General features: G+C 44.5%; 1 pseudogene; it reads right to left on the reverse strand.

The window, feature by feature from the left end:
* Positions 1-12,768: 12,768 nt before the first annotated feature.
* Positions 12,769-12,886, reverse strand: LOC126105264 (5S ribosomal RNA; annotated as a pseudogene).
* Positions 12,887-14,816: the final 1,930 nt, after the last annotated feature.

Below are 14,816 nucleotides of genomic sequence, written 5' to 3' on the forward strand. Positions count from 1 at the left end.
GATGGTCACCCATCTAAGTGCCGACCACGCCCGACAACTCTTAATTTCGGTGATCTCACGGGAATCGGTGTATCCACTGCGGCAAGGCCGTTGCATCATTCCTTTATTACTTAATGTACTCCTGAAAAAGTTTGCAGACAGTAATCACTTATAGCACTAAATGTATCCGCAAAATTTTATCATTGTACGACAAATAGTTCAGAAAATATAACGTCATAAACTCTGAAATGCGTGAGAAACTGTCGTATCATGCAAGTCGTTTAAAGTTTTTATTTCGTTCCTACGAACTATTCACAACATTTTTCATAGATAGTATCCTCATATGGCGCTGAATGTATCTACAAAATCATATTACTGTACGCCACGTAGTTCAGAAATTATGACGTCACAAACACTGAGTTCTGTGAAAAACTTCTGCATCGCTCATGACGTTTAATTTTATTACTTGTTTACCACTAACTCTATTCAGAACGTGTTTCATATATAGTGATCACATATAGCACTGTCTGTACCAGCAAAATTCTATCATTTTACAGCGCATTGTTCAGGAGGTACGATGTCATAATCACTAAGCTGCGCGAAAATGAAATTCGCTAGAGATACAGGTGATAAATGTGTAGAAATACGTGCGGAGCATGTTAAATATATCTGGAACGTATTTGGCATGTAAGTACGTGGGCAAATCCTTGTATAAAAAGCTCATCCTAAAGCCCTGCAACGAATTCAACCAAATTTGGTACACATTTTAGTCACAGTCTGGAAAAAAATATTATGGCAGTAAGAACAATCAACGTCCTATTGGGGTGATCGTGATAACGCGGAGGGGGAAGGGGAAAGGAGGAGATGAACAGACGACAAGGGGATCGAGAGGGTGGACACAGATATGAGGGGATGGGCTGGACAGAGAAAGGGGAGAAGGACATGAACAGAGAGAGGGGAGAGGATGAGGTGGACATAGAAAGAAAAGAGGAAGAGATGGACAGAGACAGGGGTGGAAGAGCAGATAAGCAGAAAGGGGGGGGGGGCAGGAGGACAGAAAGAGGGGGAAGGGGGGAGATGGACTAATAGAATACTTGAATAAATACATACCCAGGCAATGCCGGATACTCAGCTAGTAAACTCTATAAATGAAAACATTTTTTTCACGCAGCAAGAGAATACCATCTAATCATACGTCCATTATTTCGTAATCTTTCTTGCTTTCACAATTTAGGCGTGATCATCTTGTTTGTGTATATCAGGAAATAAATCACGAACTTGCAGCATAGGGAGGCTGCCACTGCGCAGCAGAGATACAGTTCAAACTGTTGCACGAATTTTGTGGTCTAAACCAATGCCGGCCGTGGTGGCCGAGCGGTTCTAGGTGCTTCAGTCCGGAACCGCGCGGCTGCTATTGTCGCAGGTTCGAATCCTCCCTCGGGCATGGATGTGTGTGATGTCCTTAGGTTAGTTAGGTTTAAGTAGTTCTAAGTTCTAGGGGACTGATGACCTCAGATGTTAAGTCCCATAGTTCTCAGAGCCATTTTGTCTAAACCAATAAACTAGTCACATTTTGTCTCAATTCAAGCCAGTATGTGTCGCACTCGCAATTGCGATGATGCTCTTATGGTATCTGAAGGATTTCCTATAAAATAATGGGCTTTGTGGATCCAGTGTTTGATTTTTCGGCACCTTGTACATGCATATGGTCACTAACGTTTATAAGATTTACTAATAGGTAGGTTTCGTTTGATTATTCCTATCAGTATCTCGTGAAAAATAATAATATACAAATAAAAGCAATTGCGACTACCTTTCACGTTTATAGGTAAGATCTCTAAAGTTTTCTTGTGACTCTTGCAGGTTAGGAAAACTGTAAGAAGAGAAACTACAAACGTTTTGAAAGAAATATAAAAGTTAAAATACTAAATGAGGAAGTGTTATGCAGAAAGGAAGAGGAAAAGGTCTGGGAAATCTGTTTCATACAAAGCACAGGCTTGTGGAACATTTAAAATGCAATTTGTAACTCTTTTGCTAGTAGACGACAAACAAGACAAAAAATATAGGAAAAGACAAACAATGAAACGAGTCAAAGCTCTTTTGCGGGGCAGGAAAACACGATGGAAAAGGATCTGTGTGCTGCTGTTGCAACCAAGGGAAAGGATTTGCTTTTTCATATAAACATTGGATGCGTGCAGAAAAAGAAACACTTAACCAGAACACGACATCATTCTAGATTCAGAACATAATGTCAATCAGACCTGGACGCCATGTTCCAGTACGTCACCGTATTGGCGAGTAACAAAAGATAATTGTGGATTAATTATCACGACTATATAAGGTAACTTGTATCGTGTAATCGAGGCGTAGCTAGCGTGGACCAGACAGAGTACACCGCCCAACGAAGTAGGTCGGCTGCGTAAAGGAAAGAGGCAAGCCGGTACGGAGCCACGTATAGTCGCTCGCAGCAGTAGCAAGTCGCGGTGGGAACGCAGCTCACGCAGCTGTTTGTTAACACCAACGAAATCGTTGAGTGGTATATTGGAACCTACATTACTGTTACTTTATGGGCCAGATAAACATCGCCGTTGTCTCCGAGAAGAGAAGTACGAGATTTTGTAAGATAAACTAATAGATAAAATACGCAGAAAAATGAAGAAAACTTCACTACCCTCGTGACAAGGATGTTTCATGACAGGAAAAGGTAAAGTCAAGCTGTTGGTTGGTTTGGACACTGCAGTGAATTAGTAGGCATTGTTCTATTTGCCTTCCTCTGACCTTCGACCCGACATTGCCAGCCAGTTATAAGGAGGTATACAAGTAAATATTTACTCCGAACCATGATGCAAGTTCGTAGTGTGCAACGATTTGCATGTATCCCTTTCGCTGTGACAGATTCATTCCGCAAGGCCAGTGCAACATAATGGTGTCGAGCAGAGAAATCTCGTTGACCCACGCTCCCGAACTGGAAGATGGACTCTGAGAGCAGTTAATTCAGATGTTTTCTGCACCTCCCCTCCCTCCCCCCAGTTCTCTATCCATCTTCTAACGCCCATCTTTCTGTCCATCTCCTCGCCCTTCTCTCTCTGTCAATATGTTCCTCACCCCTCCGTCCATCTACTTCTCTCTCTGCTCCCATCTCCACCTCCCCCTCTCTTTGTATAGCTTATTTACGAACTTTTTTTTAGTCATCGGTCTTCTGTCTGATTTGATGAGGCCCGTCAAGAATTCTTCTCCTGTGCCAACCTCTTCATCTCAGATGAGCACTTGCTACCTACGTGCTCAATGATTTGCTGTATGTATTCCAATCTCTGTCTTCCTCTACAGTTTTTACTCTCCACAGTTTCCTCTAGTAGCATGGAGGCTATTCCCTGGTCGCTTAATAGATGTTATATCATCCTGTTCCTTTTATGTAAGTGTTTTTCGAATCTGCGCAAGACCTCCTTGTTACGTTATCAGTCCACCTATTTTCAACGCCAGTCTGTGGCACCCAATACAAATTCATCGATTCTCTTCCGTTCCGGTATTCCCACAGTATATGTTTTATTTCCATACAGTGCTGTGCTCCGGACGGACATGCTCGGAAATTTCTTCCTTAAATTAAGGCCTATATTTGATACTAGTACACTTCTTTTGACAGGAATTCCCTTTTCGCCAGTGCTAGTCTGCTGTTTGCGTCCTCTAGTCTGCTGTTTGCGTCCTCATTGTTCCGTCCATCTTTGGTTATTTTGCTACCTAGGTAGTACAATTCCTTAACTTCATCTGCTTCGTGACCATGAATCCGGGTGTTAAATGGTTGAAATGGCTCTGAGCACTATGGGACTTATCTTCTTTGGTCATCAGTCCCCTAGAACTTAGAACTACTTAAACCTAACTAACCTAAGGACATCACACACATCCATGCCCGAGGCAGGATACGAACCTGCGACCGTAGCGGTCGCGCGGTTCCAGACTGTAGCGCCTAGAACCGCTCGGCCACTCCGGCCGTCCCGGATGTTAAGATTCTTACTGTTTTCATTTCTGCTACTTATTACTTTCGTATTTTTCCGGTTTACTCTCGGTCTGTAATCTGTACTCCATTCCATTCGTCCGCCGCTCGTGGTCTCGCGGTAGCGTTCTCGCTTCCCGAGCACGGGGTCCCGGGTTCGATTCCCGGCGGGGTCAGGGATTTTCACCTGCCTCGAGATGACTGGGTGTTTGTGTTGTCCTCATCATTTCATCATCATCCAGGAAAGTGGCGAAATTGGACTGAGCAAAGATTGGGTAATTGTACGGGCGCTGATAACCACGCAGTTGAGCGCCCCACAAACCAAACATCATCATCATCATCATCCATTCCATTCAGTAGATCCTGTAATTCTTCTTCACTTTTATGAGGATAGTGATGCTTTCAGAACATGTTACCATTGATATCCTCTCACCTTGATTTTAATTCAACTCTTTCTTTTATTCTGACTATACCCCTGTCTTACACCCGTTTTAATTCGAGCACTTCATTCTTGATCTCCATGTACATGTTATTATCCGTCTCTGTCTACAGCTTACCCCAGTTTCCTCCAAATTTCGAACAGCTTGTGCCATTTTATATTATCGAACCTTTTTTCCAGGTCGACAAATCCTATGAAAGTACCTTTGTTTCTCTTCCATTATAAAACGCAACGTCAGAACCGCCTCTCTGGTGCCTTTAATTTTCCTAAAGCCAAACTGATCGTCATCTAACAAAGTCTCAATTTTATTTTCTATTCTTCTGTATATTATTCTTGTCAACAACTTGGATGCGTTAAGCTGACTGTGCGATAATTTTCTGTGCTTTTCAAATGGTTCAAATGGCTCTGAGCACTATGGGACTTAACATCTGAGGTCATCAGTCCCCTAGAACTTAGAACTACTTAAACCTAACCTAAGGACATCACACACATCCATGCCCGAGGCAGGATTCGAACCTGCGACCGTAGTCGTACTTTTCAGCTCTTGCAATCTTTGGAACTGTGTGGATGATATTTTCCCGGAAGTCAGATGGTATACGCCAGACTCATACATCCTACACACCAACATAACTAACCGTTTTGTTGCCAGTTCGCCCAATGATTTTAGAAATTCCGATGGAACGTTATCTATTACTCCTACCTTACTTGTTCTTCAGTTTTCCAAAGCGCTTTTAAATTCTGATTCTAATACTAGATTCCCATCTCTTCTATATCTAATCCTGTTACTTCTTGTATCACATCAGACAAGTCTTCCCCCTCATAGAGGACTTCATGTACTCTATTCACCTGTCCGGTCTCTCCACTGCATTCAACAGTGGAATTCCCATTGCACTCTTAATGTTAACACCCTTGCTTGTAATTCCACCGATGATTGTTTTGGATATTCTGTTTGTTGAGTCAGTCCTTCAGAAAATCGTTTCTTTTTCGATTTCTTTCACAGTTTTCGTACAGCCATTTTGCACTTCATATTTATTTCACCCCTAAGCGACTTGTATTTCTGTATTCGTGATTTTCCTTGAACATTTTTGTACGTCCTTCTTTCATCGATCAGGCGAAATATTTCTTTTGCTACCCATGTTTCCTTCGCAGTTACCTTCTTTGTATCTATGTTCTTCTTTCCAGCTTCAGTGATTGCCCTTTTTAAAGCTGTCCGTTCCTCTTCAATTGAGCTGCCTGCTGAGCTATTCCATATCGCAGTTCTACAGCCTCAAACAAATTCGAGCGCTATGCCTTCGTTCCTTAGCCCACTTCTTCGCGCTTTGATCTTTCCTAACTAGTGTCTTAAACTTCACACTACTCTTCATCACTAATAAATTGCGGTATGAGTCTGTATTTGCTCCTGGGTACGTCTTAGGTACAATCCAGTATCTGATTTCGGAATCTCTGCCTGACCATGATGTAATCTAACTGAAATCTCCTATCTCCAGGCCTTTTCCAAGTATTCCTCCTTCTCTTGTGATTCTTCAACAGCATATTCGCTGTCACTAGCTGGAATTTACTGTAAAACTCAATTAGTCTTTCTCCTTCATGATTCGTAGTACCAACCCCGCATTCTCCTGTAAACCTTTCTTCTACTCCTTCCTCTACAACCGCATTCTGGTCCCCCATGACTATTAGATTTTCATCTCCCTTTGCGCACTGAACTATCCGTTCAATGTACTCATATTCTTTCCCTGTCTCTTCCTCTTCGGCTTGCGACGTCGCCATGAATACATGAGCTATCGTTGTCTGAGTTGATTTGCTGCCGATTCTGATGATAACCACCCTATCACTGAAATGCTCACAGTAACTCACTCTCTGCCCTACCTTCTTATTCATAACAAATCCTACTCCCATTACACCATTTACTGCTGCTGTTGATATTACCCTACACTCATCTGACCAAGCTTGTAATCCCGTGTTGTGATATTATGCAGCTTTCTTCGACTATGTTTTTTATGTTTTACGTGTTCCCGCCTCTCGCCATACGAGGGCACGTCCGCCGGCCACTGTGGCCGAGCGGTTCTAGGCGCTTCAGTCCGGAACCGCGCTGCTGCTACGGTCGCAGGTTCGAATCCTGCCTCGGGCATGGATGTGTGGGATGTCCTTAGGTTAGTTAGGTTTACGTAGTTCTAAGTCTAGGGGATTGATGACCTCAGATGTTAAGTCCCATAGTGCTTAGAGCCATTTGAACCATTTGAGGGCACGTCCAGCATTGTCCAACATGATCCTTTTGATGCTTCAGGTGTTATGGCGTGGAGAGGTGTAGTGTTACATGAGCGTACTGAAGTCTTAATTTTTGAACGCCGTAATTCAGCGGTCAGAGTTATTATGAGTTTCACTTCTTCCCATTTGCGTCTTGTCAGAGGTGCATTCGACACTGATTTTATTTTCACGGACGATAATTCGTGAGTGCATCGAACAGCACTGGTAAAGGAGCGCTTGGAACGACAGGTGAGTGGTCCCCCGTCTTAAATCTTACTGAGAACGAGAGGGATGCGAGGAGAGACGTACTGCAGTACCTACAAGAGCACTACTGACCGTCCAGCTGTTGTTAACAGCTCAGCAAGAAATAGATGGGTTATAGACTCCATTTGGGATGGGATGCGTAGGGTAGGTTATGGTTGGAACGCAAAGTAGATTTCATAGATGAGTACAAGGTGTGCGAAGAGCAGGCAGTCGAAATTACGCTAAGAAAGGTCATGCGGTGCTTGAAGCTGGAGGCAAAGTGGGACGTGTTGATAGGAATATGACACTGCTGCTGTTGCGCTGTTTGGGTTTTTTTTTAAAGTAGGATAGGGAAGTGAGTAAGTTAATCAAAGGTCGATAAACGGCGGAAAAGAGCTTCATTTATGGAGTAGGCGGACTACAGACTGGGCAGCTAGAGAGATTTGGTGCAGGGTGTGGGGAAATTCAAAAAGAATGGATTTATTGTTAGATTATGGTAGCAAATCTGACTACATCTTTAATTGACGGAATGAACAGGAGAAAATGAGTGGCGTAGATTGAAATATTAGTTCTGCGATTGGGGGTAGTAAGTCCAGGATTCTTTGTAAAGAGATTTGGTTTTGCATATGTCTCACTGGATATGATACAGGTTGGAGGATTTTTCCAGTTAGAACAGCTTTTGTGCAGGTGAGGATATTTGTTGTGGGAGGAGGTGAGTGTGTTTTTACATTTGTTTCTGTGGTGATCATTGCGCTGGAGATAGCGGAGAGAGAAAATAGCTTGGAGTTTGGTTTACGACCATTCGACTTTATTGTGTTAGAGGTAATGATGGCTGGATTTATGATGAAGTTTGCCATGAATGGGTCGGCTCCACCGATGGGCCGGTTAGATTTCTCTGTGGGTACCGCCAGTAGTTGCGTTCTAGTTCTCATTAAGTGGATCCTATGTTGTCAAAAAGTGGCACTGTTAGCGGTGAGTTGTTCTACAATGACATAAAGCAACAATGTAAGAAGATAATTTATTCACAATGTTCTTGTAATTGAGGTATTAATTGTCGAACAGTCGGAGTGATCTGGCAGTAGTATTAAATTTCTGCAGAAATCACTGGAAAGTATGAGCAATTCGCGACATTTTGCCATACAATAAAAGGTTACGTTAAGTGGGCAGAGGCTATGTTTTGCTAAGCGAAGCCCTTCGACTGCCTTGACTGAGCCACTCCGAGTTTGCATTAATGATGCTGTGGTTCAATGACGTGAGTCATACACACGCGTACAGACGCAACAACTCTTAAAGTAACGTACAAAATAAATGGGATAGTTCAGTTAATGTCACGAGTAATAACTGACTAATAATTTATGAGTAATAAGTAAGAATAAACAGTAAGAGCTAAATCAGTCGTAATCATTAAGAAAATTAAATAATAACAATCTATCCAGTAATAATTAATCGAATAACAACTTTACAATAATCATTTTAATATCAATGAATTGAATTATGATTAATTTAACAATAATTAATTGGATAACAAACAGTTTTTATTTGTCACATGTTTCATTAAAGCTAAATATTCAGGACTTTTGTGTCTATTATACTTAAACGGAAAAGATAATGTTCAAGTTGCATTGAAAATAAAATGTTTATTACGATATCCGTGTATTTTATAACACAGTTTTCTTTCATGTGTCATCGATGGCTAGAGTGACAAGGGATTCTCTGAATAGATGGCCTACATAAATGGGACTGCGGTTGTTCCGGATGAGGACGGTCGTTCGTATTTCTCGTTCGGTGTGGATCCATATACACTGAGGTGACGAAAGTCATGTGATGGCGACATGCATATGTACAGATGACGGTGGCATCGCGTACACAAGGTAAAAACGAGCAATGCATTCGTAAAGCCGTGATTAGTAGTCAGAGAATCCATGTGAAGAAGTTTCCGACATGATTATGGCCACACAGTGGGAATCAACAGACAATAAACACATAACGGGGATTGGAGCTACACGAATGGTACACATCATTTTGGAATCGTTAGGGAATTCAATATTCAGAGAGCCCCAGCGTCAAGAGTGTGCCGATAAGAACAAATTTCAGGCATTACCTCTCACCACAGACAACGCAGTGGTTGCACTTAACAACCGAGAGAAGAGGCGTTTACGTAGCGTTGTCTGTGCTAACACACACGCAAAACGGAACGAAATAACGGCAGAAACCATTGTGGCACGTTTCGACGAACGTATCAGCTAGGATAGTGCGGCGGAATTTGTCATTAATGGGCTATGGAGCAGGCGACCGATGCAAGTGCCTTTCCTGAGCTCTTGAACATACCGGTTGGACCCTAGGCTACTGAAAAACCGTGGCCTCTTGAGATGAGTCCCGATTTCATTTGGTAAGAGCTGATGGTAGGGTTTGAGAGTGGTGCAGACCTTACAAAGCTGTGGATCCAAGTTGTCAACGAGGCACTGTGCAAGCCGGTGGCAGTTACACAATGGTGTGAGCTGTGCTTATATGGAATAGACTGTGTTTTCCGGTCCAAGTGAATCGATATATGTTATATTCGACTACTTCTAGATAATGTTCCTAAACAACGATGGAATTTTTATGGATGCCTACGCGCCACGTCAGAACAGCTGGAACAATTCGAGCGAACGATCCGACCACTTAGAGTGCTCGGCATGAATTTCATCGAATATTTAAGGGACACAAGCGAGAGGTCAGTCAGTGCAAAAAATCCTACACCGGCAACACTTGCGCAATTATAGACGGCTATAGAGGCAGCACAGCTCATTATTTCTGCAGGAGACTTCCAACAACTTGTTGAGTCCATGCCATATCCATCTGCTACACTACACTCAGCAGAAAGAGGCCCAATATGATACTGAGTGGTATCCCACGACTATTGTCGCCATAGTGTGTTGACCAATCATCCATGGACACCCTGTGTTTGGACCCATTAGGAGAGACACAGACTGTGCCTACATACGAGGTGCGACAATAAAGCAATGAGACTGATTTTCTTGCCCGCAGCTCGTGGTCGTGCGGTAGCGTTCTCGCTTCCCGCGCCCGGGTTCCCGGGTTCGATTCCCGGCGGAGTCAGGGATTTTCTCTGCCTCGTGATGGCTGGGTGTTGTGTGATGTCCTTAGGTTAGTTAGGTTTAAGTAGTTCTAAGTTCTAGGGGACTGATGACCATAGATGTTAAGTCCCATAGTGCTCAGAGCCATTTTTTGAACTGATTTCCTTTGCAAGATGTGGCAACTCTGCAGGCTTCCGTAGGCACAATATCTTTGACCTTGGTCTATAAGCTGCTTCTAGTCCAAGCAGCACATCGATGCAACTGCTCAGTCATGAGTTGTGCTGTAATAAGTTAACACGTGTTTGTGTCTCTCGTCACGAAAATGGAACTGCATAATATTGTGTAACGGTATGCTATTTCTTTTTGCGTTAAATTGGTTGCAAACGCGACGACAACTTACGGTAAGCTTCAGAAGGCTTTTGGAGAAGAGGTTGTGTCAAGAGCCCAAGTTTTTCGTTGGCATAAAATGTTTAGTGAAGGCAGAAAGTATATTGAAGATGAAGACTGTAGTGGATGACCATCAACCTCACGGACGGATGTCAACTTGACCAGGGTGCATGAACTGGTACGATCTGATCGAAGATCATCCGTGAAAATTATTGGAGAAGAACTGAACGAGATAAACCGAGAAACGGTTCGTCTAATAGTAACTGAAGTTGGCATGAGAAAGATTTGTGCAAAAATTGTCTCAAAAAATCTCACACCACAACAGCGAGAAACACAGAGGAATGTGGCAGCCGATCTGTTAGAGCAAACGGAAATCAATCCAGAATTGTTAAGCCATGTTATCACTGGTGATGAAAGTTGGTTTTCTCTGTACGATCCAGAGACAAAACGCCAAAGTTCACAATGGTGCACAAAGGGGTCACCCAGACCAAAAAAATCTCGCATGTCAATGTCAAAAGCAACATGCATGCTTGTGTGCTTCTGTGATTCCAAGGGGATTGTTCATAAAGAGTGGGTGCCTCCTGGACAAACAGTAGTTGTTGTTTTGGTCTTCAGTCCTGAGACTGGTTTGATGCAGCTCTCCATGCTACTCTATCCTGTGCAACCTGCTTCATCTCCCAGTACCTTCTGAAGCCTACATCCTTCTGAATCTGCTTAGTGTATTCATCTCTTGGTCTCCCTCTACGATTTTTACCCTCCACGCTGCCCTCCAATACTAAATTGGTGATCCCTTGATGCCTCAGAACATGTCCTACCAACCGATCCCTTCTTCTAGTCAGGTTGTGCCACAAACTCCTCTTCTCCCCAATTCTATTGAATACCTCATTAGTTATGTGATCTACCCATCTAATCTTCAGCATTCTTCTGAAGCACCACATTTCGAAAGCGTCTATTCTCTTCTTGGCCAAACTATTTATCGACCATGTTTCACTTCCATACGTGGCTACACTCCACACAAATACTTTCAGAAACGACTTCTTGACACTTAAATCTATATTCGATGTTAACAAATTTCTCTTCTTCAGAAATGCTTTCCTTGCCATTGCCAGTCTACATTTTATATCTTCTCTACTTCGACCATCATCAGTTATTTTGCTCCCCAAATAGCAAAACTCCTTTACTACTTTAAGTATCTCATTTCCTAATGTAATTCCCTCAGCATCACCCGAGTTAACTCGACTACATTCCGTTATCCTCGTTTTCCTTTTGTTGATGTTAATCTTATATCCTCCTTTCAAGACATTGCCCATTACGTTCAACTGCTCTTCCAAGTCCCTTGCTGTCTCTGACAGAATTACAAAGTCATCGGCGAACCTCAAAGTTTTTATTTCTTCTCCATGGGTTTTAATATCTACTCCGAATTTTTCTTTTGTTTCCTTTACTGCTTGCTCAATATACAGATTGCGTAACATCGGGGAGAGGCTACAACCCTGTCTCACTCCCCTCCCAACCACTGCTTCCCTTTCATGTCCGTCGACTCTTATAACTGCCATCTGGTTTCTGTACAAATCGGAAATAGCCTTTCGCTCCCTGTATTTTACCCCTGCCACCTTCAGAATTTGAAAAAGAGTATTCCAATCAACATTGTCAAAAGCTTTCTAGTTAACCAATATTATTATAGCGTAATTTAAGAAAGACTTCATCAAGGAGTTGTTCGTGTCCGCGCCAACGTTGCTGATAACTAGAGTCTGCATCACGATAACGCGATATCCCATACTGCTTTGTCAGTCCAGCAATTTTGACGTCGAAACAAATTTCCCTACTACCAATGCCACCATTTTTCCTGTGCGACTTTTTTCTATTTCCGAGAGTCAAAACGGTTGTCAAGGGACACCATTTTAAAACAATACAAGATGTCCAAAAAGCTGTGACAAGGTTCTTGGTGGATATTACAGAAGATGAGTTCCAGAAATGTTACCATCAATGACGGCCGGAGTGGCCGTGCGGTTGTAGGCGCTACAGTCTGGAGCCGAGCGACCGCTACGGTCGCAGGTTCGTATCCTGCCTCGGGCAGGGATGTGTGTGCTGTCCTTAGGTTACTTAGGTTTAAGTAGTTCTAAGTTCTAGGCCACTGATGACCTTAGAAGTTAAGTCGCATAGTGCTCAGAGTCATTTGAACCATGCCATTTACCATCAATGGCAGAAAAGAAAAGCACTTCGTCTTCAGGTCACGAGTGGCCTATCGGGACTATCCGACCGCCGTGTCAACCTCAGGGGAGGATGCGGATAGGAGGGGGCGTGGGGTCAGCACACTGCCCTCCCGGTCGTTCTGATGGTATTCTTGACCGAAGCCTCTACTATTCGGTCGAGTAGCTCCTCAATTGGCATCACGAGGCTGAGTGCACCCCGAAAAATGGCAACAGCGCATGGCTGCCTGGATGGTCACCCAACCAAGTGCCGACCACGCCCGACAGCGCTTAACTTCGGTGATCTCACGGGAACCGGTGTATCCACTGTGGCGAGGCCGTTGCCCTATCGATGGCAGATGCGCTGGAAAAAGTGTGTGCAGTCAGAAGGGAACTTCTTTGAAGGAGACAACACATGACTAAAATGGTAAGCAACTTTTTTTTCACAACAGTCTCATTTATTTTCGCACCTCGTACAGTCGGTCTTGTAGACACGTCGTGACTAGGCCGCGTGTGAGGGGCCGGCTGGCGAAGGCACAGCGGGCAGGGGCCGCAGGTGCAGCGCCTGTTGCCGGCCGGTATGCGGCGCGCCCGGGGCCGCAGCCAGAGCCAGCGCCTCGCGTCCGGCGATTTATGCGCGGCTCGACGCGGGGGCCCCGCGGCGCCACGCCACGCCAGCCGGCCGCGCCGCTATCGGCCGGACATCACCGCCGCCCGTCATAAACACTCGCCGGCACCGGCCAGCCGCCCGCCTCGCCTCCAAAACGACCAGCGCGCCGTGATGGCCGCCGCGGGCGCAGCCGCAGGCACACCGGGCCACGCCGCCGCTCTCTTGCGTTTCTCTCGCACGCCGCGCCGCCGCCGCCGCTACAACACGACAGCCTCCCTCCTCGCCCCAGCGGCCAACTGTTTCTTCCAGCCGCCGACGACCGTGTACACCTGTATCGACAAAACTCATCTGATTGGGGCGTCGGAGCCAGCGGTCTAACGGGCAATCCGAACGGACGTGTCTCGTCGCTTCCAAGTAGTCCACTTCTTCGAAATGCACCTGTAGCACAATCATCGAGTAATACTGAAGTGATATCAGGTGTTCCCCAGGGAAGCGTCCTGGGACCTCTGCTGTTCCTGATCTATATAAATGACCTGGGTGACAATCTGAGCAGTTCCCTTAGGTTGTTCGCAGATGATGATGTAATTTACCGTCTAGTAAGGTCATCCGAAGACCAGTATCAGTTGCAAAGCGATTTAGAAAACATTGCTGTATGGTGTGGCAGGTGGCAGTTGACGCTAAATAACGAAAAGTGTGAGGTGATCCACATGAGTTCCAAAAGAAATCCGTTGGAATTCGATTACTCGATAAATAGTACAATTCTCAAGGCTGTCAATTCAACTTAGTACCTGGATGTAAAAATTACGAACAACTTCAGTTGGAAAGACCACATAGATAATATTGTGGGGAAGGCGAGCCAAAGCTTGCGTTTCATTGGCAGGTCACTTAGAAGATGCAACAAGTCCACTAAAGAGACGGCTTACACTACACTCGTTAGTCCTCTGTTAGAATATTGCTGCGCGGTGTGGGATCCTTACCAGGTGGGATTGACGGAGGACATCGAAAGGGTGCAAAAAGGGCAGCTCTTTTTGTATTATGCCGGCCGTAGTAGCCGAGCGGTTCTAGGCGCTTCAGTCTGGAACCGCGTGACCGCTACGGTCGCAGGTTCGAATCCTACCTCGGGCACGGATGTATGTGATGTCCGTAGGTTTGTTAGGTTTAAGTAGTTCTGAGTTCTAGGGGACTGATGACCTCAGATGTCAAGTCCCATAGTGCTCAGAGCCATTTGAACCGTTTTGTATTATCACGTAATAGGGAAGAGAGTGTGGCAGATATGATACGCGAGCTGGGATGGAAGTCATTAAACAAAGACGTTTTTCGTCGCGGCGATCTATTTACGAAATTTCAGTCACCAACTTTCTCTTCCGAATGCGAAAATATTTTGTTGAGCCCAACCTACATAGGTAGGAATGATCATCAAACTAAAATAAGAGAAATCGGAGCTCGAACAGAAAGGTTTAGGTGTTCGTTTTTCCCGCGCGCTGTTCGGGAGTGGAATGGTAGGGAGATAGTATGATTGTGGTTCGATGAACCCTCTGCCAAGCATTTAAATGTGAATTGCAGAGTAACCATGTAGATGTAGATGAGATGAGAAAAGTCATGGAATACCTTCCACTTTGGTGTCGGACCGCCTTGTGCGAAGAGTAGTGCAGCGACTCGGCATCTC

Source organism: Schistocerca cancellata, chromosome 1 (genome assembly GCF_023864275.1).
Source record: "Schistocerca cancellata isolate TAMUIC-IGC-003103 chromosome 1, iqSchCanc2.1, whole genome shotgun sequence".
In the NCBI taxonomy this organism is placed as follows: Eukaryota; Metazoa; Arthropoda; class Insecta; order Orthoptera; family Acrididae; genus Schistocerca; species Schistocerca cancellata.